At 40.0% G+C, this 25,071-nt stretch overlaps 1 protein-coding gene across 6 annotated transcripts in view; it reads left to right on the forward strand.

Moving 5' to 3' along the window:
- Positions 1 to 25,071, forward strand: part of Astn2 (astrotactin 2) — a 1,043,712-nt gene that overhangs the window by 500,865 nt on the left and 517,776 nt on the right. The window lies entirely within an intron of this gene.

The following is a 25,071-nucleotide window of genomic DNA, read 5'->3' on the forward strand; positions in this document are numbered from 1 at the left end:
CATAATGAGCAGATGAGTCTGAAATCTTAGAAGCAGAACGTTGCTTCATCTCTATATCTTTAATACCTATGAAAGAAAATGTATACCTATAAAGTATATATTTTTAAAAAATATACCAAAAAGTAAACAAAATATTGTGGAAAGGGATAGCATGAACTGGAATAGGCTGGAAAGAAATGGGATACATTGAAATAGAATGGATTGTGTAGGCCGTTTTGGAGACACGACCATTTAGACAAAAAAAAAAATCTTATGCAGAATTAATACCCCCAGTCAAAACAATACATTTGGTTTTTCTTGAAGAAATTGGAGAAGCCTTCAAGATCTTGATCTTCAATGAATACACGACCACTCTAACCTGCTTTATTTTTGTATTTCAATGGCTTTGATAAATTTCCAAAGTTTGTAACTACCACCACAATTCAAGTTCAGAACATTTGAGTCTGGCTTCTTTGGGTGAGTTGAACTCTATCCATTCTTTTGGTAGCAGTTTGCATGGGGTCCAGCCTTGTATGCTAGGCTGGAAAAGAAAAAGACAGGTGTAGGAATGAATATGTGTCCCTCTTTGCCCTAAGCTTGCTAGAACCCTGTAATCACAGGTTCAAGGTGGAAACTGGTCCGTCCATCTCCCCTCCCCCATCAGAGCCAGCATTCATATACAGTTTATTGGATGCCTTTTCCATGGCCCTCTTCCCTCTAGTCTGTCAGCTTCTTGATGACTATAATCATGTCTGATTCATCTTTCCATCCCCTTCGATGACTGCTTGCAGCAGGACCTGACACACAGTAGGTACAGACTTAAGATGATTAAGATGCTCAATTACGTTGCTAGTGTTAACTCTACTACTGGAATAGCATTCGTTACACATTCCTGCAGGCTATAACCACCCAGCAGAGAGTCTAAGATGAGGTAACATAAATGAAAGTTATGAAAACAAAGCCTTTGATCTATTAATACCTATTTGGCACTTATGTATAAGCTACATTAACATCTGCCATTGCTGTTTCTAAACTAAGCCAATCTTGATGTTCTGTGAAGTCTTTGCTTTGTTTGGGCTGCACTTGGCCTATTTTTTTTTCAATTTTCTTCACTTTGAAAGGCATCTAAAATGTTCTCTAAATATCACACCTCTTGTCTCTGGCTAGCTTTTTAAGTGCATAAAGGACACCTGCTCAGGGAAACCCCCACAAGCTGTTCTTGCCAAATGGTGTTGTGCACACCTACCTCTGCACAGTAAATCAGTATCTCAACCTGTGCAAGAAAAGCAGGAGTTTTACTGAAGCTACCTTTCCCCCTTAATAAACATGATGGAATAAGATTTGAAGGGGAGGGAAGGTGGGACCAGTATCTTAAACCACAGAGGGATGTGTGGGTCTAGCTGAGAAGCTTCTAGGGAAAGGAACCAATCATTAAAACTAGCAAGTAAAATTAAAACCCACTAATGCCAAGAAGGTTGGGAGATTGGGAGCCAGAGACGTGGGTTCATGTCAATAGGAAGTTTAGGGCATGAAGTCAGTAAGAGATTACTTTAGGGGAAATTTAAAGAGAGCTGAGTGAGACAGGCACTAGATGTTTTGTTTAGATAGGCTTAGATCAAATCAATCAACCTTACTCCACTAAAAGGGACAAGAACTCCCTGGAGCCTTGTGGATTGGATTATGTATATGTATTATTGTGTGCTGGACTGTGTAGCATGCTTTTATTAAATATCTTGGAGTTCAGAGCATGAAGACTCTTTTGGGTTATCAAGTTACATTTTGCTACTTTACTTTTTAATGAAGAATAATAGGATTGGTATAATTTCATAAGGAACTAGATAGAACCTTTTAGTACCAAAACCACAATTTGAATGTAAATATTTAGAGCCAATATTATTGCTATTTCTCAGTTAATGTTTATGGCTGAAATTCTAGGTCTCTTTAGATAGTATAGACCCAACAGTACAAACATGAGTACCTAACCCTAATGTCATTTGGCCTACATAAAATCTATTCTAATAAAAAGATGATCAGCACTGAAAGAAAATCTGAAATTCATTAATGCTATTGGTTCAATATAAATTGTCTGGTTTGGGGACATAGGCCATGGTGTGACGGTTAATTTTAATGTGTCAGCTTGAATAAGCCAATAGGACATGAGTGCCCAGATATTTGGGCAAACATTATTCTTGGCTACTGTGAATGCATTTTACATGACATTAACATTTAAATTTACCGAGTAGATAAAGCTGGATGTCATGCCCACTTCGTTTCAGTCAATTCAAAGCTAAACTATGTGCAGTAACCAAGTTCTGGGTCTTAAAGTAATAGCTGCAGTCTTTGTCTCTCGGTTATTGTGTTTCTATCTGAATCATTGTGAAAATCTATTTCTCTCTTAGTTCTTTTTTCCCCTGCACCGTAGTTCTGTAAGCTTTATGAGGTATGGTATTTTATTCATGGTTTTCTCTTTAGAACAATAGTAGTTTAGAGAGGCCTGTGAGATGGCACAGCAGGTTAAAGCACGTTCCATCCTTGGTACCTATGTAAAGGTGGAAAGGAAAGAGCTAATTTCATCAAGTTGTCTTCATATGTCCACATTCCTCTGTGGCACACACAGCCCACCATCCTCCCACTCCCCTATCATATCCATGCACACAATACAAAAAGAAAGAAAGAGAACAAAGCATTCAGGCAGGTACAGTGACATGAGCCCGTGGTCCTTAGACACTGGAGAGACTGAGGCAGGAAAATCACTTGGGCCAGGAGTTCAAGATCAGTCTAAGCAATATAGTGAGACATGTTCTCAAACAGAAACAAACAAGCAAGACCTATAGATTTTCACAAAAGACTGTTGATTTGATCATTTGGAACAAAAATTGCTGAAGAACGTCATGAATGGCTTCATTTCTGCTTATAAATGAGTTTGTCTAAAGTGTACCAGATGAATTTTGAGAACCAAATGCATAATAATCTATTTGTTAAAGGTGAAAGATGGGATCTACAAAGACAAAAAGCACACAGACCCTTTCCCCAAAATATGACAGTTCTATGGAGACTCTGGAGAGTAGGAGTAATAGTGATTACAAAATTATTTAAATAAGATCAATTTTTCTTGTTCGGTTTAAACTTTCCTGTACTTTAGCTTCTTTATCCATAAAAATAGGATGGAAGTCTATCTCATAAGTTGCTGGGAAAAAATTTAAATTCACACAAAATGGCTTGGCACACAGCATGCCCTCAAATATATTTTTGTGATCTTAATATTGATGTTTGACTCCTACCATGTGTTACTGAGCTTCAGAATGTAGAAGAGATGTTAAATTTATCATTTCAGCTGAGTCCTACAGTGTCTTGTCAATTCTAATTATTAAAAAACAATTACTGAGTATATAGTATATGTTTATTACCATCAATCTGGCCTTTTATAGCTACTACTGACAGCTCACCTCGCTGCTCCTGAAGTAAAATCACAGTGTTGCTACTGTCACCACCGTCTTTACCAGTAACAATTACAAAAAGGAAACTCTGTAAGATTAAAGTCTCTGACCCACGGATGTGGTGCTGGTGAGTGACAGAACTTGGGTTTGAACCCATGGCTGGCCCACTACAAAGGCCAAGCTGTTTTCTACTGTACTGTGTCTTTCTGAGTTAGTACTGCTGTTTCAGACATTTGTCATTTTCCGTTAGTTTTTAATTATCATACAAACTTTCACGTTTTCATCCATGCATTGTTTTGTTTGATTGCCCTCCCCTAATCTTCTGTCCCATCACCCCCAGGTTCCATACGCTTAAATACTTCTGTCCTCTTTTGTAACAGAGAGGTGACCTGGGCTATCTTTGTTCCTTCAAATTTTTCCATAATGCTTGGCACATCGTAAGGAAAATAAATGTTTGTTGAGTTGAGTTGAAATAAAACCTAGAGAAATAAGAAGTATGGAAAAATAATCCTTTCTTGGGAATATTTGGTTTGTGATCAGTTTTCCTCTGGAATCCCCTCCCTTTGTGTACTTAAGGTAATGAATTCCTATCAATGTGAAGATAACAGTACTTTCATAATATATTCAGGCCCAGGTAATATGCTTTGCTTTTGGCCAATGTGCTGTCCATTAGCAGAGCCCAGAGCCAGCATGCTCTCCAGGGCCTTTTCAAATATCTGCTAACAGGGGAGAAATCATGAAGTCCTGAAATCACATTTGGTATAAGCACTGCTCTGAGACGGGGGATTGCCAGGGACCATGGAGCTTGTGAAACTACCAGCTTCCAGAGTATAAGCAGGGCCATCCCTCTGCCCTGGGGAAGAAAGGCCAGCTTGTCTTAGGAAAAAAGGAAAACCAAGTTTAGGACTTATGGTGACTAATTTTGTACAACGTATCTGTAAAATGATAAGACACAGGCTCTAACATTGGGAAATCATGATTCTGTTACAATTGCAAAAATATGTGATTTGGCCTCTTAGACAGTTCCAATTGCCTATCTGTAATTATAAGATTTTAATAGTTTTTTTTTTGTCTGTATCAGATAGAGATTTACAAACCTCAAATGAGGTAAGATGTGTACAAATGTTTGCAAATGAACAAACTGCTGCAAGAATGTGTTAATGGCACCATAGAATACAATTTAATGTGGTATAAAGGCCTCAGGTGTTAATGAATTAATATTTCAGTCTTTCCTCTGGTTGAATATAAAAAAGTTACCTGTCTAAACCTCCCTGCACTTCAGTTTCTTTAGCCATAAAAATGGGATTGATGCCTGACACATAGGTTGCTGAGAAAAATTTAAAAATTCACATGAAACTACCTTGGTGCACAGCATGTCTTCAAATAGCTGAAATATATTTTTGTGATCATAGTTTGAATGTCTGGATTCTACCAGGCATTGGTGAGCTTTGTGGGGGGAGATGTGTTATATTCACCTTTCTAGCTGACTCCAGCACACTGTCTTGGTAGAACACCAGGATCAACCAGGAATCTGAGAAGATCATTTTTTTTCATTTTTCTGTAAGTTTTTTTAAATTTAATTTTTGTGTATTTTATACAGAACATCATAATCAAACTTAATCACCTTTGTACCCCCTTCCACATTGGCATCCTCCCATAGCCTCCAGCCTCACTGGAATTCATACATTCTGTCATTTGTATTAGGCCTATCATGTTGTTAGTATTCCCAGACATCCCTCAGTGCAAGTTCACCCACTGGGGTCTAGGCAGCCTATACAGAGTCCCTCCATTGAAGACAATCAGCTATTCTTCACCTAGCAGTAATCAGCTGCCAACAATTCTTTGACTAAGATTAGGGTGTGTTGCCCATTACTGCAATTTTGTGCTGGGTTGTTGTCTGCTTGAGCTTGCATTGATCCTGTGCATGCTGACACCATTGCTGTAGGTTCATATAAACAAGGATCTTGTAGGAATCTGTTTCCATATGGTACCTCCTCCTGGCTCTTACAGTTTTCCTTCCCCTCTTCTGAAATGGTCCCTGAACCCTGGGTGGGTAGAGTTTCATATGGGAGTCCTGTCCAAGGACCCATACTTTGCAGGCTCTTACTCTCTAGGCTTTTGTGTTCCTGGCCCCCTGTTGCATGACAGAGCTTCATTAATGACAGTTGCAGCTGTGTCCTCTTTACCCTTTGTTCTGTGTTCTGTGAACCTTAGGTGTAGAGGTTGCATTGTAGATGAGCCACTTAGGCTTGGGCAATTCACAGATAATGCTTGTGTTTGACCCATTGTGCAACTCTGTAATAGTCTCTATTTCAAAGGACGCTTCTTTGATAAGTGGTGACTGGGATGCTTGTCTATAAATATAAGGATCCATATTTTGCACATAGTAAGAAATTATATTTGTCTAGGGATGTGAGAGCCTTGGGGATAGCTCTAAGATCTAAGACCTCTCCAGTCATGTGTATTTGGCTATGTTTACAGTACCAAACATGAGTTTCCTCACATTGAGTGGGCTTTAAGCCCAATTAAGTAGCTGTTGATTACTCCCCAAGATAAAAGTGCCATTACTACACCAATGTCATTTTCTGTGCTGGCAATTGATATGGTTACTAGGCCTTGAAGCGGAGGGTGGATCATCCATTGATGTTCTCCCTTACCAGCTTGTAAAGCGTTCTCCAAAGCTATGATAACTAGCCTTCAGAGGACGTGGCTTCCAGGACAGTTCCAGCTCCAGTGCTCCCAATCCTGTGTCTGAAGTATGTCCTGTCTTCTGCAATAGGGTCTTACCTTCAATTTCTGGAGGTCATCAAGGACTGTGGCAATAGCCTGTGTAGTTTGGGGAGTGTCTTGGACTATCCTGGCCAACAACTCAAAGGAAGATTTTGCCTGTTTGGCACTGTTTCTTGTTATGTAGCCTTCAGCTATACACATGGACTCATGTAGGGATATTATATGTTTAATTTGTCAGTAGGTTTCTGGACTAATATGATTCCCTCTTTTTTTTATACTAGCTAAGATAAGTAATGCTTAGCTGTTGTTATTTTTTCAACTTTAATTCCACTTGTACTTTTATTTTGCTTTTTTAAAATTTCAATTGATTTCTTTCTACCTTCCAAAGTGAAGGTGTAAGGTTGTTCATGAGCCTTTGAAATGATCAGTGTGTGTGTGTGTGTGTGTGTGTGTGTGTGTGTGTATGTATGTATGTGTGTGTGTGTATTCATGTGTGTGTATTCATGTGTGTACAGGTGCATGTGTGCAGGTGAGTGTGCCTGTGGCTGGAGGACACAGATCAACCTTGGATATAATTCCTAGGATAGCATGCACTTTGTTTTATTGAGGCTGGATTTCTCATTGTCCTGGAACTCTATTATTCTACCAGGTTGGCTCACCAGCAAGTTCCCATGATTCACCTCTCTCTGCCTCCCCAGTGCTAGAATTACAAGTGAAGTGCCTGAACTTCATTTTCATATTTGCATGGCAAGAACTCTATTGACTGAGCTCTCTCTCTCCAGCCTAAAATTCATTTTATGTTAGTCCTGCCAATAAACATGTATGTATAGTCCAGCCACACTGTTATCTGGATGATGTAAAACTGCACCATCTCTGGCTTTGGTGGAGTAACAACAGATCAGACTAGACAACAAGAATTTAGGAATGAGCATATTTGAACTAAACAGGTTGGCTTCCTGCAAATGCAAAGCAATACTTAGCACATCCCAGGACATGTAAGTTAGCCTAGAAGAATGGAGTGAAGGAGGTTGGTAGCAAGGAATTATGTGGGAAAGAAAGGGATGGGAAGTGGCTAGGGCATGGGCTAACCATAGATAACCTACAAGATTAGGTCAAGAGTCCCATCTTTCTCCTGAGGGCAATTTGAAACTGTGAGAGAAGTGCTGGATTGCCAATTTAGAACCATGACTCTGGAGTGGTATGGGAGATCTCTGGAAAAGGAAGTCACAGTTGCTGTTTTAGAATTAACTGAGCCCAAGATTCTCATGTGAGACACTCAACCTATGTTTATAAAGTTAAACTGGACTAGAAATCACCACATATAATTCAAACAATGATGAGTCATGAAGCCTTTCTATTGTACTTGACCCTAAATTCTGATCTGTCATTGTATTATACAATCTACCAATTTGTCCAGGCTCTTAGGAGGTAGACAGGACCCTGTCACTTAGTTTAGCGGATCATTCTTCTTTTCTGAAGACATAAACAAGATAACAAGCCTTGGGAAGAGCTGTGTTCAATGAAAACCAAGTGGAGAGGTATGTATGTTCATTTGTTATCTGAAGCCACTGGATTCGACCTTTAATTCAGGTGAACGGAAAAGGTTGAAGCCCAAATGCTCAAAGGCTATCAGAAAACCCAGTCTGCACAGCTTCCAGTTTCCCAGAAGAGAGAAATGGCTTTGAGAACATGTCAATTATGTGCCTAGTAATATGTGGGGTGTTTTATAGTCTTAAAAATCTGATAGAATGCCTGAAAGCAATGGTTTGGGAATGACCTTGGGAAAGACTCTTAACTTATCCATAGGGTTGTTACAAGAATAAAATGAATGCCAATTTGGAAAGTGCTTGCTACCTCGTCAGGACACAGTGACATGGTTGTGCCAGTGGTTGGTTGCAGTGGTGGCTATGTTTATGATAAGTAGGTGAAAGTATGATTGTAACCATAGACAGTAGATTGTACTAGATTGTGTGAAATAGTTGTAAGAGATGGTGCTGATGCCAGTGGTCATGGGAATGATGGTGGTTGTACTCATAGCACAATGACAGTTGGAATGCTGGTATCACTGGTAAATATGGTAGGTGTGACAATGAATACATAGGTGGCCCATACCACACATTGGTGATAACCAGCACCAGCACCAATAGCAAAATATATTTGTATTAAATCCCAGGTCTGCCATTCACTAACCATGCAACCTTGGAAAGTTACATAGCATCTCTTTCTCAAGGTCTTCTGTGAAATGTGAATATTATAGTTACCTTAAAGAGTTGATATGTTGCAACCTATCAATGTAATGTGTGAACACAGTGTCTGACTTGTGGCAAGCATGCTCATATTAAACACAGTGATTGTTAATGTCAAAGAACATACACCCTCAAGCAATATAATTTCCTTATCTTGTAGATGAGGGACTGGCACAAAAAATGTTATAGCTTAGACCTTAATTGTTCCCCAGCAAGTCATGTGTTAAAGCTTGGTCCCCAACTGACAGCACTATTGGGAAGTGGGGGAAATTTAATGAGATGTGATGTAGTTGAAGGAAGTAGGTCACCAAGAACATGACTTTGGGAGTATATTAGGACGGTGGACACTTCCTGTCTCTTTCTGGCTCTGAACACCATCTCATTGGCAGTTTTGCTTCACTGTGTCTCATTGTCAGCCCCCAACAGACCCAAAGCAAAGGCACCAAGCTACCATAGAGTAAAACCTTGGGAAATATCAGCCAGCAGAAACCTTTCCTCCTTTCAACTCACTTACCTTATGTCGTTTGTCATGGTAACAGAAACCCAACAGGAAAATAAAAGGAAGAAAGAGAAAATTATATCCTGACCTGTTCTTCTGGATGGCAATGCTGGTGCGATAGATGGTATTGCTAGAAGCCTGTTTTCTATGGTCCATCCCAGTGTTGTACCTGCAGTGGAATAGCCTTCTAGAATCATGGAAATGTCTTTAAAGGCTATACTTACTGAATATTTAGTCATACCACACACATTCTTACATCCATGAAGAAAACCGTGTGGGTCAGAGAAGTTTGGTTGCATGAAAAGATTATCCAGGGCAAGGCTCAAATTCTTCTGTATATAGAACTCTAAGGCCAGTGCCCTCAAGCACTGGACTGTGTCAGCCTTAAGGCCCCGATGTACTGAACAGTGGTATACCCTTCTTGGAATTCAGTTCAATATCTGTCTCATTTAAAATGTGAGATCTAGCAGTGTTTCTTCAACCAGTCCAGGCATGAAAACTGCTAAGTGGGGGTAGCATTAATTGGCACACTTTGTAAGTACTCTTAAAAACAACCCAACAGGACAAACAGTACTCCCCTTACCTTTTTACGAATGAGAAAAATAGTGGCTCACAGATTTTAAGTGTACCCCAAGTTTGCACAACTAGAGAGGGAAAGAGCTAGGCTGTGTACACTAACAACCTGACTAGAAAAACTAAGCCTTTTTTCCCAACAGTCGATGTTCGTGGACCAAAGTGCACTTGAATGTTAACAGGAAAGAATGGAACAATTATAATTTATCTGCAGTCTGCAGAGCTAAATAAATTCAAAAGCCATTTTTTAACAAGGCCATAACTTAGCTGTTTACCAGCCTGACTAACTCATTATGTTTACAGGCTTACTTGGGGGTATCGCTTTCCTTGTAGGGTTCTCATAATGACACACTCAGCTCTGTTAATTACAAAGTGTTTTGTGTGCATTTGCTTAAGCTGCCATTGCTCCTGATAGGTATTCCAGGGTCCTTTAGGGGGCTTCAAAAAAACTTGCAGAATGCTGGTTCCTCTGAACCTGTGAAGAAAAGAAACTGTGCTTCTTGGATTCAAGGCATCAAGGCACGTCTTTGGTGCAGTAGCTTTCATTTGTAAAAGTGGAACCAAACCCTCCTCCCCAGAGTAGTGGTATGCAACAGTATACTGTGTGGTTGTAATGCCCTATACACTGGACTTTAACTGATTGCTGTATGACCTTCATGTGTCCCTGACTGAACCTCAGTAAGACAGTGGCTTCATCATTAGTGGAGCTGATATAATATTTAAGCACAAGCAAGGATGTGATTATACTACTTAAAATTACAACAGCTTCCATTTTCTCTTGGTATGAAACCTAAGTGGGTACGTGGGATAAAGTTCAATGGAAGGTTCAACCTCCAGCACCACCACCAGCTATCCTAGGCTCTATCTCTTCACATTCACACCTTTCTACACTGCCCTCCCCTCACACCACACACACACACACACACACGCACACGCACACACACAGTATGCACTCTCCAGCAAAAGTTGTCTCATTTCTGTTCTCACAACTTTCCAAGCTAATGTTCTTCTTGCATCCTTTGTGCTCACGGTTAGTTCTGCCTGAGTGCCCTTCCACCAGCTTCCACACTTTTCAGACAGTTCGTCCTCACTTCAGTCCCTGGGATAACCTGTTTCTTAATATTTCTCTGATATCGCCCAGCCATGCATACACGTTTTCCAATATCTGTCTTATACCTCACTATCCCATAAGAAGCTTGTCTTTGTATTCTTTTTCATTATCTGAAAGTTTATTTTTAACTTTTTATTTACTTGCTCATTTGCTGACTTTTGCATTTCAAATTAAAAATTGAGCTCTTGGTTGGCAATGATTCTATGTTTTTTGTCATCTATTGTATTTTGGTGCCTAGCACATTGTTTAATACTAACAATCTGTAACTCCCCAAAGTGATATAATTATGCCTTCAGAAGTAAAATTCCTTTTTTAAAACTTTTTTATTTATTATTTTTATTTTAAGTATATGAGTATATTGCCTGCATGTATGTAAGTACACCTCTGTTGTTCACCTCAGAGGTCAGAAGAGGGAATCAGATCCCCTTGAACTGGAGTTACAGATGATTGTTAGCCACCATGTGGGTGATGGGAATTGAACCCAGGTCCTCTGTGAGAACAATCAATGCTCTTAACCACTGAGCCATTTCTCTAGCCCCTAAAATTCCATTTTTATATCATCCTACAACATCAAAATAAAGCCTAGGAGTTTGTCTTAAAACCCTCTATGAATTCCCAAATGTTCCCCTGCCCTTCCCATCGAAGGAATCTGCCCTATAACATTTCCCATGTCAGGAAAGAGGAGTTTCCATTTGGTGAACTGTTGTCAGGATGTGATAGATTAGCCAGACCAGCCTCTCCACCCACAACACACATCTACATATGCACAGAATCCAGGAGATGGACAGCCAGGAAGAAAGACAGAAAATCCATTGGGATGATGAGGATACTTAACATTAGTTGGAACCCAACCAAAGTGTGTTGGCCAGGACACTGCCAGTTCCACCCCAGAATGCTGCTGCTTTGTTTCAGAAATGGTGAAACAAGAGCTCATAGGGGAACAAGTGAGCATGCCTGGCTGTCTGAAGAACAGAGCGAGCTGAGGCAAATAGAGGGAGATGAGGCTAAAGAGGTCACTGTTGAGCATGGTAGGAGGGTGTAAATCCAGTCCTAATGAGATTGAGGGCAGTGACCTAGAAAATGATGGAAAGCCTTGGGAATAGGGGACAAGAAGTGAGAATGGAAAAGAGAATGAGTTTCCCCAAAGCTTTGGTGGAGGATAATCTGTAAGCCTTAACACACAGTCTCATGGAGGGGAGGAGGGAGTGGACAGTTGTGAAAAAGAAGTAAAGGTCAAGAAATAATTCCCAAATACCATCTGCCTTGGGAGTTTGCACAGGGAATTTAAGTCTTTATCATGCATACAAAGTATCTGTAAATATTTATTGAGTTAAATCCTATTTCTCTCCTTGCTTTACCCTCCTTTTGAGCCTTTGCTTTGCACCAGACTTAAACAGGGTTCTCTGATACCCAATCTTACATGGCATCTCTTCTGTCACTCCCAGTCCTTCACGATAAAACTTAACTCTCTCCCGTTCCATACCATCATGGCCAATCCTGAAGTAAGGACTAAATCTGAAGATTTAGACATTGGAGCCTAAAACTGGGTCATTTTGTGCCCAGATGACCAGTCTTAGGATGTATGCCTTCCCCAGACTGCTCGGCAGGCACTTCCTTATATTCATCGTTAACCAAGAATCTGCAAACACACAGCCTCACTAGCAGTAATAAATATTTAACATACACATAAGTGAGCCATCCCAGGGGGTACACGTGCTGTTATGAAGCATTGGCTGTCTTCACCTCTGTTCTGTTGTACTTTTCACACCTATCACAGGTTCCCATTAACTTTAGTAACATGAAATCGCCGACCTTATATGTACAGCACAGGGCCTGGACACCCTGGACCTCCAGTAAGCCTCCTTCCCAGTTCATCCCAACAGCCTCCATTAATATCTTTGGGCTGAAGGTTGAGATTGACTGCCTTATTAACAGGCATCGTGTGGAACTCTGACAATAATTAACAACTCAACAGTCTCATTTGCTGGCCTATCAGAGAAGTATTCAATCAAAAATGTAATTTTCCCGATGCCTCCATTTAGCATGGGAAGACTATTCCTTCAAAGTTTTAAATAGTCTAATTAAGCGGGAAGAAATAGCAGGGTAAAAATTATTAACAGTGTAGGTTTAATGTGAAATTGCTGAAGCAAATTAATAATGCAATAACCATTTTTAGCAGCTGTCTATCAGTTGGTGGGCAAAAGTAATTCAATTAGTCAGCAAAGGGCTGTTCAGATTAGATGGTAGGGAACAAGTGCCATTTCATTTCCCAAAGGTGCCATGGACTTTATTCCCCTGGATTTTGGAGAAATAAGTGCAAAACATTTTAAGAATCCACGTAGAGGAAATGCCTGAGAGTTAAGGTGCCAACTCTCTGGATCCAGTGAGCTTGTTTTCAAACAAAAAAATAAGCTTGGTGTCTCTCCTCTGGGTTGATTTCCTGCATATTTAACTCCTCTTGATTCAGAGCAAACTTTCAACTAACATCAAGTACTGCAGCAAGGCCTAATTTAGAACTCTGACGATGTCTCCTTCAACTTAAAACCACAGGCACACTGGCAGGTGGTGGTGGGTATTATCATTTCGTCTGCACCTGCCACGTTCTGTCTCTGCTCATGAAGACCTTTCCTTTGAGAATTCTTTTCAGTGTCTGCGCATGAAGCCCTACGGGTCCTTCCAGGATTAGGTCATCTGACCTAGATCTTCCAAATGAGCTTTATAGTTCCCATGTCCTTTCCAATCATGAGATCCTGTTGCCTCTTCTTTACCTGTAAATGATGATAATATGCCCAATCCAATGAGAAAGTGAGGAGGCTTCTGTGAGGAATGCCAGAAATACAGGCAATGGGCCTCTCAGAAAGAGTACGAGTGGGTCCAGACAGGTGTAGATTCTAATTTTTGTTCTGCCACTTGCTGGCTGAATACACTTCCATATTTCTCTTCCTTTCATAAGAATTCTAATTCCATTGACTGTTTGAGGGGATGATGGATAAGATATGGATAACCAAGACAACATCACAGAAATTTTAAAATGGCCACTGTTGTTATTAGCATACTCAACTCAGTGTGAAGATTTCAACACCTGCTCAATAAAAGATAACGTCTTTACCTTTCTTGACATATTTCCTTGTATATCTACATATGTTTGCCCAAGAGAATTCTGACAGTCAACATTTTAGCTATACCACCCCTATCTTTGTAGTTCTGTTCTTCCATAAATTCATGTAGTATGTAATTTAGTTCAGACACAATGCTCAGCAATCTCCCTTGCATAAGGTAGGCAGAGTATCTGTTGCAGAAACTGGAAGTATTTGTGTGGTCAGAGGAGGGAAATGTGTTGCCATGGAGAATTAGAAGTAAACAAGTTCTGGGATAAATGACTGTCCGTTAGCGTCCTAATTTATATATATAATTTTGTTTGACTATCTGAAAAAGCTAATTATCAGTGTTTCCAATTGTAGGTACATAACAGTTTAGTGATCAAACTTCTGGGCTTCAGTGTTAGCCACAGCTGGGTCTGCATCTGTTATTTCTATTAAGCTTGTGAAGTCTCCTCTCTTGGTTTCTCCATCTGTAAAAGGACTATAACAAATCAACTTGGGGCTGTTGTAAGAATCCAGTGAGGTTTTACACATAAATCTCCAAATACTCTATAAAATGGCTATTGTCTTAGCATTAGTTGGGAAAGAGGCACATAGAAGACCAAAGACAGTGGCAGGAAGGGTAGCTTAGTTGGCTGTGGATTATCATGAGAAATGCAGACCCCGGCCAAGTCAAAGCAAACAGGAGCTGTAATGTGTTATTGTGAAGGGAGAAGCAGAGCAAAAGTAAAGTCTTATAGTTTCCTTGGAAAACAAAACCCAACAGGAGACCATTGGCACTGACAGCTAGTTGTTCTAAGAACACTAGCTAAGCATCTGCCACAGATATGATCCTGGGGTAAGTGATACATAGGAAGCAAGGATACATCATAAATGGTCCACTCATCCATCCTGAGCTGCTCCTGGTTACAAGAGAGCTAACTGTTTGGGTTTAAGCACTAGGTTCCATTCCTTAGGAGGCTGCAAGAATCAAAAGGAAGACTTCCTTTGTAACTATAGTTTGTTCATGGCAGCCTAGACAATTCTAAAACCAGAGCCCATCAATCCAAAACAGGGAGCTCTGGGAATACTCGTGAGTGTGCTGTTCCGTAGCCGAGTTCCTCGAGCTAGGTAAAGAAATAACAGAATGTGAACTCCAGCGGAAACCAGCAAAGCAAAACCCACCAGCTTCTTGTGATGAAGGCTAAATATAAACAAGCCCATTACTGGAAATCATGCAGTAGCTCTGCGTCTATAACTAGATGCCTGTGTGGCTGGTCCTCATGCTAAGGGCTTGACTACCCTATTTCCTTTAAAGATGGAAATCAATCTTTGGGGAGATAAGAAGCCATGCACACTACACAGAGTTTCTAGTGAGCAGGGTGGTGACAGCTATCCCAAAGAAAAGAGAGGTGCTGAAGAGAGGTGACAAATGCCCTCGCACCAACAATTCCCAGCTAAATGCTGAATGGAAGCAATACAAGAATTTCTTTGATATGGCTATTAAGCTTGTTAGACGATAGACTGTCCAGGCTGACCTCTCCACTGTATTCCAGCTAATTAGTTTACCTAAAACAGGTAAACCAAGACTCACTGATCCCAGATTGCCTACTCAATTATTCTGTTTTCTCTCTGGTTTTATAAATTTTGGTTTTGCTTTTATTTTTAAATAATAGCCTTTCTCATATGTAGTAAACTGCATATACCTAATTAAATGTCAATGGGTTTTTCACTAATAAAGTCTTTAAAAGCTTGCATTTCGGAATCAGCTTCTTGTGGGATTCCTTTCCTAGCTCTGTCACTGCCTGAGTGACCTTGAGTTAATTTCTCCAAGTCTCAGGTTTCTCATCTGTACAATAGGGTTTTTTTTTAAATATTAAGTAGAGATATACTGATAGCATTGCTTCTAAAATTGGGAACAAGACAAGGATGCTTTCTCTGGCCTCTCTTGGCTATAACAATTAGATACGAAAAAATAAAATGAATGAAAACAGGGAAGGAAGAGGTCAAATTATTCTTATTTGCAGATCACATGATTCTATACTCCAAAGACCCTATAGAATCCTCTAGAAAACTAAATCTAATAAACCCAGTAAAGTTTCAGAATACAAAATAAATATAAAAGGTAAATTTCTTAAGTACCAACAATATGTGCTCAGAGAAATAACTAGGAAAAATAATAGCACAAAAAACAAGTACCTAGGAATACACCTAAGTCAAGAAGACAAAGACCTCTACTATGGAAACTTCCAGACACTGACAAAGGAAATCAAATAAGATGCTAGATGACAGTACACCTTCCATGCTCCTGGACTGACAGAATCAATATTGTAAAAGTGTCTATACTACCAAAATTAATGTACATATTTAATGCGATATCAATGTCATATTTTATAGGCCTAGAGAAAATTAATTCAAGAATTTATATGGAAAAGACCACAAGTAACTAAATCAATTCTATGGAGTAAAAATACCTAACCTTAAATTATACTACAGATCTATTGGGACAAACACACTTTGGTGCTGGCATAAAAACAGACAGATAGACAAATGGAACAGAACAGAGGACCCAGAAATGAATAAACAAAGCTACGCTCTCCTAATTCTTGCTAAAGGAAGCAAAAAATACATTGAAAAAAAAGTAGCCTATTCAACAAATGATGTTGGCAAAACTGGATTTCCACCTGTGGAAGAGTAAGATTAGATGGGCAACTTTCACCTTGTCCAAAAGTCAACTAAAATGGCTTAAAGATCTTAATTTTAAAACTGAAACTCTTAGATAAAAAATGTAGAGAATACTCATCAGGACATTAGGGTAAGCAAGAACTTTTTAAATACAGCATCAATTCTAATACTAATGCTGATACTAATACTAATACTAATCAGCCCTAAGTGTCAACAGGTAGGACTATATGAAAATAAACCTTTCTGCACTGCAGAGGAAGCTATCAGTAGAGCACACAGTCAGCCCACAGAATGGCAGAAAATCTTTATAAGATACACATCAGACAAAGTGCTAATATTCAGAATATAAAAAAGGAAGACATTAAATACCAAGGCCATCAAACTACCAGTCAACAAATAGGCTATGAATTGAACAGACAGTTTTCAGAAAAAGAAATACAAATGGTTATCAACTATTTCAAATCTGTTCAACATCCTCAATCATCAGGAAAATGCAAATTAAAAAACTACTTTTACCACTGTTGTCAAAAATCCAACAACAAATGTTGGAGAGGATACAGAGTAAAAGGAACCCTCGATCACTGCTGGTGGGAGTGGAAATTAGTACAGACATTATGGAAATAAGTTTGAAGGTTCTTCAAGAAATTAAAAATAGAACTACCATATGACCCAACTATGTCACTCCTGGGTATATACCCAGAGAACTTCATACCTTTCTATAAAGATATGTATACTCTTGTGTCTATTAACTATAGCAAGAAAATGGAAGCAACCTATTTGTCCATCAACAGACAAATGTATGTTGAAAGTCCTGTGTATATTTAAAATAGAATATTATTCAACTCTAAAGAAAAAAATGAAGTTTACAGCAAAATGGATAGACCTAGAATCCTAGGGTGTATGCTATTGAATGAGGTGTTCTCATCTCAGTAAGTAAAATACACGTTTTCTCTCATATGTGATCTCAGCCTATAATGTGTAAGTAGGGGTACACTGCAGTATTTAGAATCAAGAACAAGAAAGGGTAATTTGAGAAGAAAGGGAGCATCGTTTTGCCTCTTTTCATGGAGTTTTTTCACAACCAACTTTCTGCATTGAAGTAGCAGGAGTCATTTGTGTATTCCATAAGCATCTAATAAGTGCTGCCCCTTTTAGGCAGTGAATGTGACAGCTGAGCTTCCCTTTTCATTCCACTGACCAATACTTCAGTGGGAAGTGGATGTGAGTGGACACTGATTTGTTGGATGGGATGATTGAAATAATATCATTATTTTCCCTGGTTACTGGTTTTTATTTCACTATCAATTTTCCAATTTTCAAATAAAACTTAAAAAACAAACAAATGGAAGGCCTCCACTCGTGATTTTATGAAAATTTAATAAAATAGTGCCTATAAAGGGAGCATGGTGCCTGTGGCTCGGGTAATCAAATAGCTTATTTAAATTAAATATCAACATGAGTGATTAGGTTTAATATTATAAGAGTTTGCCAAAGTGAAAATAGTAATGGCAAAAGTACCTACACTGGTTTCTATGAAGGTCAAGAGGTTGAAATAGGGCCTGATAATGTGAAGGCGGGGGACAAAAAGAGAGCACAGATGTTCTTGTGAAACCAGTTCAAAGTGCCAAGGCTGAAGAAGGCACCAAAGAGAGATAGGCAGCAAGGACAAAACTGAATTGGAGGACTGGGTGACAAATACGGGCTCCGTGCTCATTGTTGGGATCAATATGTGTCTTAAGACTTTGAAGATGACCTTCGGAACTCTGGTGAGAGAAAGGCCATTTATAACAGGAGTCATGGAGACATCACTGATGATATAGCGGTCACTGTGGAACTGGGAGTAGACTTTGATTAGCACAGGGGATGGCACCCCTGGTCAGGGTACTTCCTAAAGAAAGGGCTTGTGAATGGGAGAGGTGGCTATGTGTAACATGCAGCGTTGGATGGATTTTGAAGCAGAATGGAAAAACAAAGTTCCATAGGAAATGATGGAATTCAAATCATAAAGGCTATTTATCTTCAGGCTAAGGTATTTCAGTTTCTTACTATAGACAATGTTGTAACACTGGACACTTTTTTGAATGTCTGATTATGGCTCTGAGCATGTGTGTGTGTGTGTGTGTGTGTGTGTGTGTGTGTGTGTGTGTTCTTGTACATGGAAAGAGGAAAACAGGGAGAGATGGAAGGAAGGAAGGAAGGAAGGAAGGAAGGAAGGAAGGAAGGAAGGAAGGAAGGAAGGAGAGGAAGGAAGGAAGTTTGCGTTGAGAAACTCAAAGACATACTCAGCACCTGTAGGCAATTTCTGACCAGAAGGCAAGTTACTGCATTTGCAGACCCTTCCTTTAATACATCTGTATCACAGGGACTCCAGATAGGTACATGTGTGGATGTGCGCATGTACATACATGTGCATTTTGTCTCAGCATAGGAAGAGAAACTCAACTTTTCTATTGGATAGAGACCTTAATTCCAAGACACTGAGATCCCTCAGGAAGATATTTATCTTCTGTCCCCAAAAAGCTGTATCAGTGATGACTGTCATGATGGTGACTCACATTCCGCCTCTCACTGGAGGACTCCCCCAAGGTTCTCATGAGGTAATTGAAACAGAAAGCACCAACAGTAGCCTTGGTGCATAGTGGGCTCTCAGTGAGTAACTGCTGTTAGTTTGGTGATGGTGGTAGTGATGGTATGGTTAACAAGAGCTACAGCTCTGAGCAGAGTGGTCTTAAATGTTTAATGTTTAGGGAATTGGGGAAAAATATCCCTTATGTTTTCATACTTTATATATTTCATATTTCCATGGGTGCTCTATAGAGACTTCTGATATACCCTAAAATTGGACAATATCCATGAAAATCTTTCTCCCCAGGCAGAGAATTAAAGATCACTAAGATGAAATTTCAGTTTCCAATCCTCTGGATACTGTTTAGATTTTCCTACTCCAGTAGCAGATCATTCTCCTTTAGAGTCCCTGACAGCTCTGCATTCCTAGGGCTGGTACACATCTTTGCCAGGCCTGATCAATGATCAACTGGTTCCCATCCCAATACAAGACCCCACTGCTTGTATTTCTCAAAACTGGGGCTAGCACCACTCTACTTGACAAGGAAATAGTCTTTCCAAAGACAGCTCCATTTGTAAAGGAAAGGAGTCATCACAAGTCCTTGGACCCTTAGCTGTGACTTTCCTTGCAGAGGTAGAGGATGTTAGGGTTGAATCTGAAATGTCCTCTATGGGCTCATAATTTAAATATTTGTTCTCAAGCTGGTGGAACTTTACTGGGAGGCTATGGAACCTTTAGAGGATGGAGCCAAATGGCAGAAATAAGTCATTAGGGGTGGACCTTTAAAGGTTGTTCCCATATCTGATTCTGACCTTACCCAGCTTCCTGGTCCACTATGATGTGATAACTATACCAGCCATGACTAGAGCCATTCCACCATGCCTTCCCTATTGTGACAGACTGAAATTCTCTGAAATCATGAACCAAAATACATCTTTCCTCCAATGAGATGTCTGTGTAGAATAATTTGGTCATTGCAACATAAAAACAGCTAACACAGAGTATATCTAGAGTGATCAACCCTGGGGCAAAGAAAGAAAATGCAAAAGCCCCATATACCCAAGATGGTTAGTTGAGGAGACACCCTTCCAATGGGAGACACAGCTAGAGGAGGATGCAGCACAGGGGACAACTTCTGGGCTGCTGGTGGCCAGCCTGGTGGGTCTGGCAGGGCTACAAGTTTTCACCCACAATGGGGACTTGGATTCCGTCCTGCTATCACACTTTTGGAAGTGGGTAGGTTTGAGATTTAGGCATGCTTTGAGTCTGAAACTTAATATCTTAGGGTTTGTGTAAGAAAGAGCAAGATACATATGCAAAGACCTCACACAATCTGTAACAGACCCTGCAACGCACCTCCTCCGTACCCATTTCCATCTCTCCTCTGCTTATAGAGACTGTTTCAAATTTCTCTCCCTCCTTCACTCCTTTCTTTCTTTCCTCTGTCCATTTATTTTTCATTGAAACCAATGTCTCAGGAGCATGCTAAGCACATACTCTATCACTGAACTACACCTTGAGCCCCCACAGGGCACCTCAAAGTACCCATCCTCTGCTTAGTAATTTGATATGCTTTTCAGAAAGGTTGAACTTATATTTACATAGGTAAATTTTAATGCAGTAATATACCACTCAATATTTTTTGTGATAAACTTGAATTTCCTACTTAGGTAAACTGTTAAAGATTCTCCCTGTCAGTTCACACAACCTAGAGTATCCTTTGTCTCGACTGATTAATATTCCCAGTACACATGTATCATGGCCTGCTTAGCTACCAGGTAGCAATGAACTTTTGAAGTTTTATTTTAATGATTATAAACAATCACCAGCTCCATACATGTATTTTATGACCAGGTTTAAGTCCCTCAAAACCAAATTATAGCAGAGTTGAAATTCTTTTAAATGTTGATAGGTGATCCTAAAGCCACCCCTACCTGAATCTATTATTCCAAGGGACAAGCTAGTCATTATGAAATAAATGTTTATGAAAAACAAATTATGAGGCAGGTATTGTGGCAATGCATAAAATTAATTGGGCCTAGGGCTGTTCTTGAAAGGTTTATAATTTGTAAGGGGTGAATAGTTTGTAAGCAATAATAATTCAAGTTAGAAAGCACTCAGGCACGGCTTAGGGTGTGTGATAAGCAGCCTTCCTGGGCAGGGAAAAGCAAAGAGGGCTCTGGGTTTCATCATCATTGGAGAAACTACAGTGTTCATTTTCACAACTAATTAACACGCCATGGTACAGATATGTCATGAACTGACATTTAACCACCAGCAGCCAACAGTGGACTTCTAAATGTTTATATTCTTACTGATCTAATTTACTTTATTTATTTGAGAGAGTTTTTTTTTTTAATGAGACAAAGCTGGTCTGAAAATCACAAAGCCTGGGATAGCATCTAATCCATGACAGTCCTCTACTTCATCCTCTCAAATGTTGGGACTACAGGCTTGAACCACCGTGCATAGATCTAAGGCATTTTACTATTATAAGCAATAACAGATAATAAGATACAGTTTTCTTCTATTCCTAAGAAGTCATTGAGGAAGATTTCCTGATGGAAAGTCTCTAGACCAGGAAAGCTTCTCTAAGGGGAAGAAAAGTCAGTAGGAGATAGACAGAAATGGGGATTTTCTAGGGCGATTAGTCTGAAATGAGCATGTTTTGAAGCCCAGGAGACCTGAATCCTCAATTCACTTCTAATTAACTAACACGACCTTGAGCAAGTAACTTAACTCTACCATGCATATCTATAAGATAGGACAGAACGCTCAGTACATTCAGAGAATCATGATTTATCATTTCCCTGAATGCTTCATGAACACATACAAAGTACCTGGCGTTGTTTAAAATATGACATGCAGCACTGACTAAACACTCCCTTTGTCCTCTTGACGCTGATGATCTAGTGGAGTGTAAAATGAGGTGACGTGTGGTCAAGAGCTTGGCCCAGTGCGTAATCAGAGCAAAGCCCCATGTGCTGCCCAAAATGCCTTACGAAAAAGCGAAAAGTGACACACAACCTAAAAACGCCAAGTATTCTCCTGTGGGCAGCAGGGGAGAATGGGCCTCATAGCTTTTAGGAAGTAAGGACAAGATATTCTGACCTTGAAAAAGAGACCAAGCAATCTCAGAGGGTTAAGACACATTGCAAATGGTGACATTTTCCAGGAGACAGGTGGAATACTTCTAACTGTTAAAGCACTCACAGTTTGAATTCCAGGGGGCTAAGAGCTTATCTGTCATATGTGTAACAGGAAGATCTGCTGATCCTGGAGGCTGCATTTCTCTGCATTTGAGGAAGCAAGAGCTAGAGATGAGAAGGAACAGACAAGCCAGGCAGCGAGTTAGGCGCAAACCTGCTTCCAGTCAGGGCTTCCAGACCACTCAGTGCCCTCAACTTCTCTCCCTTCCATTAAATCCTGGCCTGTTCTTTGATTGAATCTGTACAGAACAGAGAAGATAGGACTGTTCACCCACACCACAATAACTGCTGCTCCTTTAAGCTCAGGCCTGGTCCCATGCCAAACACTTGATGGACACAATCTCAATCCTGGGTGTGAAGCATGGCTCTAATCTCATTTTTAAAATGAGAAAACCAAGGCTCTGAAAAGCTAACAGTCTCCCTGCAAACAACAAAGCAAAAAAATAGCAATAGTTTTTAATTTGTAGTATTTATTTATTAAGCTATAAAAGAATTTTCTACTTATTAAAATACAAAAAATAGAGACATTTTAAATGAGTGTGTTCTAAAACATTGTGCAAGCATGAATGTTGTTTAATACATTCTCAAGTTTGTGTTTTAGATATTTTAACTGCACAGAATTATTCCTATAAGACCGTCATTGTATGTCCATACAACTTTGCAGCCAGCTTCCTATTAAACCTAATCATGTTCCTGGTTATTACACCACCCCCATAAACATCATTTATAATGGTGGTGTAAGAGTTCAATAAGGGGGGCTGGAGAGATGGCTCAGCAGTTAAGAACATTGGTTTTTCTTGCAGAAGACCCGGTTCAAATACCAGCACCCACATGGAAGCTAACACCTGTCCATAACTCCAGTCCCAGGGGATCTGACAGCCTCTTCTGACCTCCACGGGCATTGCACTACACAGGTGCACTGACCTACATGCAGGCAATACATGCATACACATAAAATAAAAATAGTAATAAAAAAAGAGTTCCATAAGGGATGTGCCAGAGGGAGGGTGGGAAGCAGTGGACTAGGGAAGAACACAGTGGGGAACAAGAAGATGGAAGATTGACATTTGGAGCTGAGTGTAACAGAGAAAAGAGACAGGGAAGGTGAGAGAAGCCCATGGAATTTACAGGTTATCTTCTTCCTAGGGTATTGTAGGTGGGTTTTCAGGAGGGGCCTCAATGCAAGAGAGAGGGATCTAAAGACCTATATGGGTTCTGGAGAGATGCCCCAGCAGTTAAGAGCACTGGCTGCTCTTGCAGAGGACCCAGGCTCAATTCCCAGCCCCCACATGGTAACTAACACCCATCTGTAACTTTAGTTCCAGAGGATCGGACACCCTCTTCTGACCCCAAACGGGTGATAAGCAACACAGGTGCACTTACATGCACGCAAACAATCCACTCATACACATAAAACAGTAAATAAAATATAAAAAGACCTTTATGTATTTCCATCCTTGATCATTGAGACAACCATCTGATGCCCTCCTCCAACTTCAAGCCTAATAACATCTGACAGTAAACTCCAGTGCCTATGAGACTGCCCCTACATTCCTCATTCAAAGTCACTATCTGCATGAAGGTCTTTTTGCCCCTTTTTTTAATACCCCAGTAGCTCTTGGTGGTATGGGGTAGTATGTTAGGGCAAGTATCACATACACCCTGTTATGAGGGCTTAACACTGTACCAAGAACATGATATAGGTACTCATAAAAGTTTTAAAAATTATTTAACTAGCCAATTAACTAATATTTAATTAATATGAGCTACTCCCTCTTTCTACCTCCCTTTGTTTCTGCAGTCCTTATCAGTTTGATTTGCATAGGGATTATCTGGGGACCATGTTAAAGCATAGATTCTTAGAGAGTTTAGGTGGAATTTGGTTGTCCAAATTACTAACCAGCACTGAAAAGAAAGCCATAATACTTTACAATACAAATTAGAAAATCCTAATATATTCAGATCAAGGTTAAAATCTTGCAATTTTTTTTTGCATTTATTCTTTCTCCCATCCATTCAATAAACACTAACTAAGCCTCTGCTGTGCTTGGGAAAGGAGACTCACTTTTTATCCAAGTGCAGGGTCCCTGCCCTCTTAGAGCTTATGGTCAGGCGGATGAGGCCAGCACTAATCCAACCATGAATCAAGCAATCAATATTTGCAAATAGAGCCTTGTACTGAGAAAGAAAGTAGAGAATGTTATGAGAGTTAATTGAGACCAAAGGACCTAAGCAGGGGTCAGACAGCTCTTGTGAGAAAGTTAACATTGATCTGAGATCTAATGGAAGCACAGGGTTAAAAGGTAAAGGGCAAAGAGTAAAGGAAAAACATTCCAGGCAGAGGAAACAGTACCGACAAAGACTGAGCGTAGCATGAACAGGGTCAGAGCGACCTCGGGTGTTTGTGATCCATATGAGCCCTCGAGACTTCCTTGCTGCTTAGACCAAATGACAGCTCAAGTGCAGTGATTCACTAGGACAGGGGACAAAACACAGGAAAGCATTGGCTTACATTTAGCAGTTATTATAAAGGATCTGATAAAAAGATACAGGCGACGTGAACAGGCAGATGAAGAAGAACAAAGGATGGTGTCCAGAGGGCATGACACCCTCCTGTCACAGAAATGTTTTCACCAACCTGGAAACCCCAAACTGTGCAATGTAGGGATTTGATGGTGGCCTCATCTGTAGACATGGTTGGCTATTGACTGCATACCTTTTCTTCACTTCCTGGATAATAAAGGATAAAGCAGAAAGTTTCAAGCTCGTCATCATGGCTTGGTTTCTGTAATGGCCATCGTTTGTGCAGCCACCCAAGTTGCCTCGTTAGAAGGAAAGAATTTCCCATTACTCAGGAAATGACAAATAATTTAGGAGCTCTAAGCCAGAGACCAGAAAGAGAGACCAACTGTATCACTTTATTATATTCCAAAGAGTAAGAGGCAAAAAAGAAAAT

The sequence above is a fragment of the Nannospalax galili genome, unplaced genomic scaffold, assembly GCF_000622305.1.
Source record: "Nannospalax galili isolate Female #2095 unplaced genomic scaffold, S.galili_v1.0 scaffold34, whole genome shotgun sequence".
NCBI lineage: Eukaryota > Metazoa > Chordata > Mammalia > Rodentia > Spalacidae > Nannospalax > Nannospalax galili.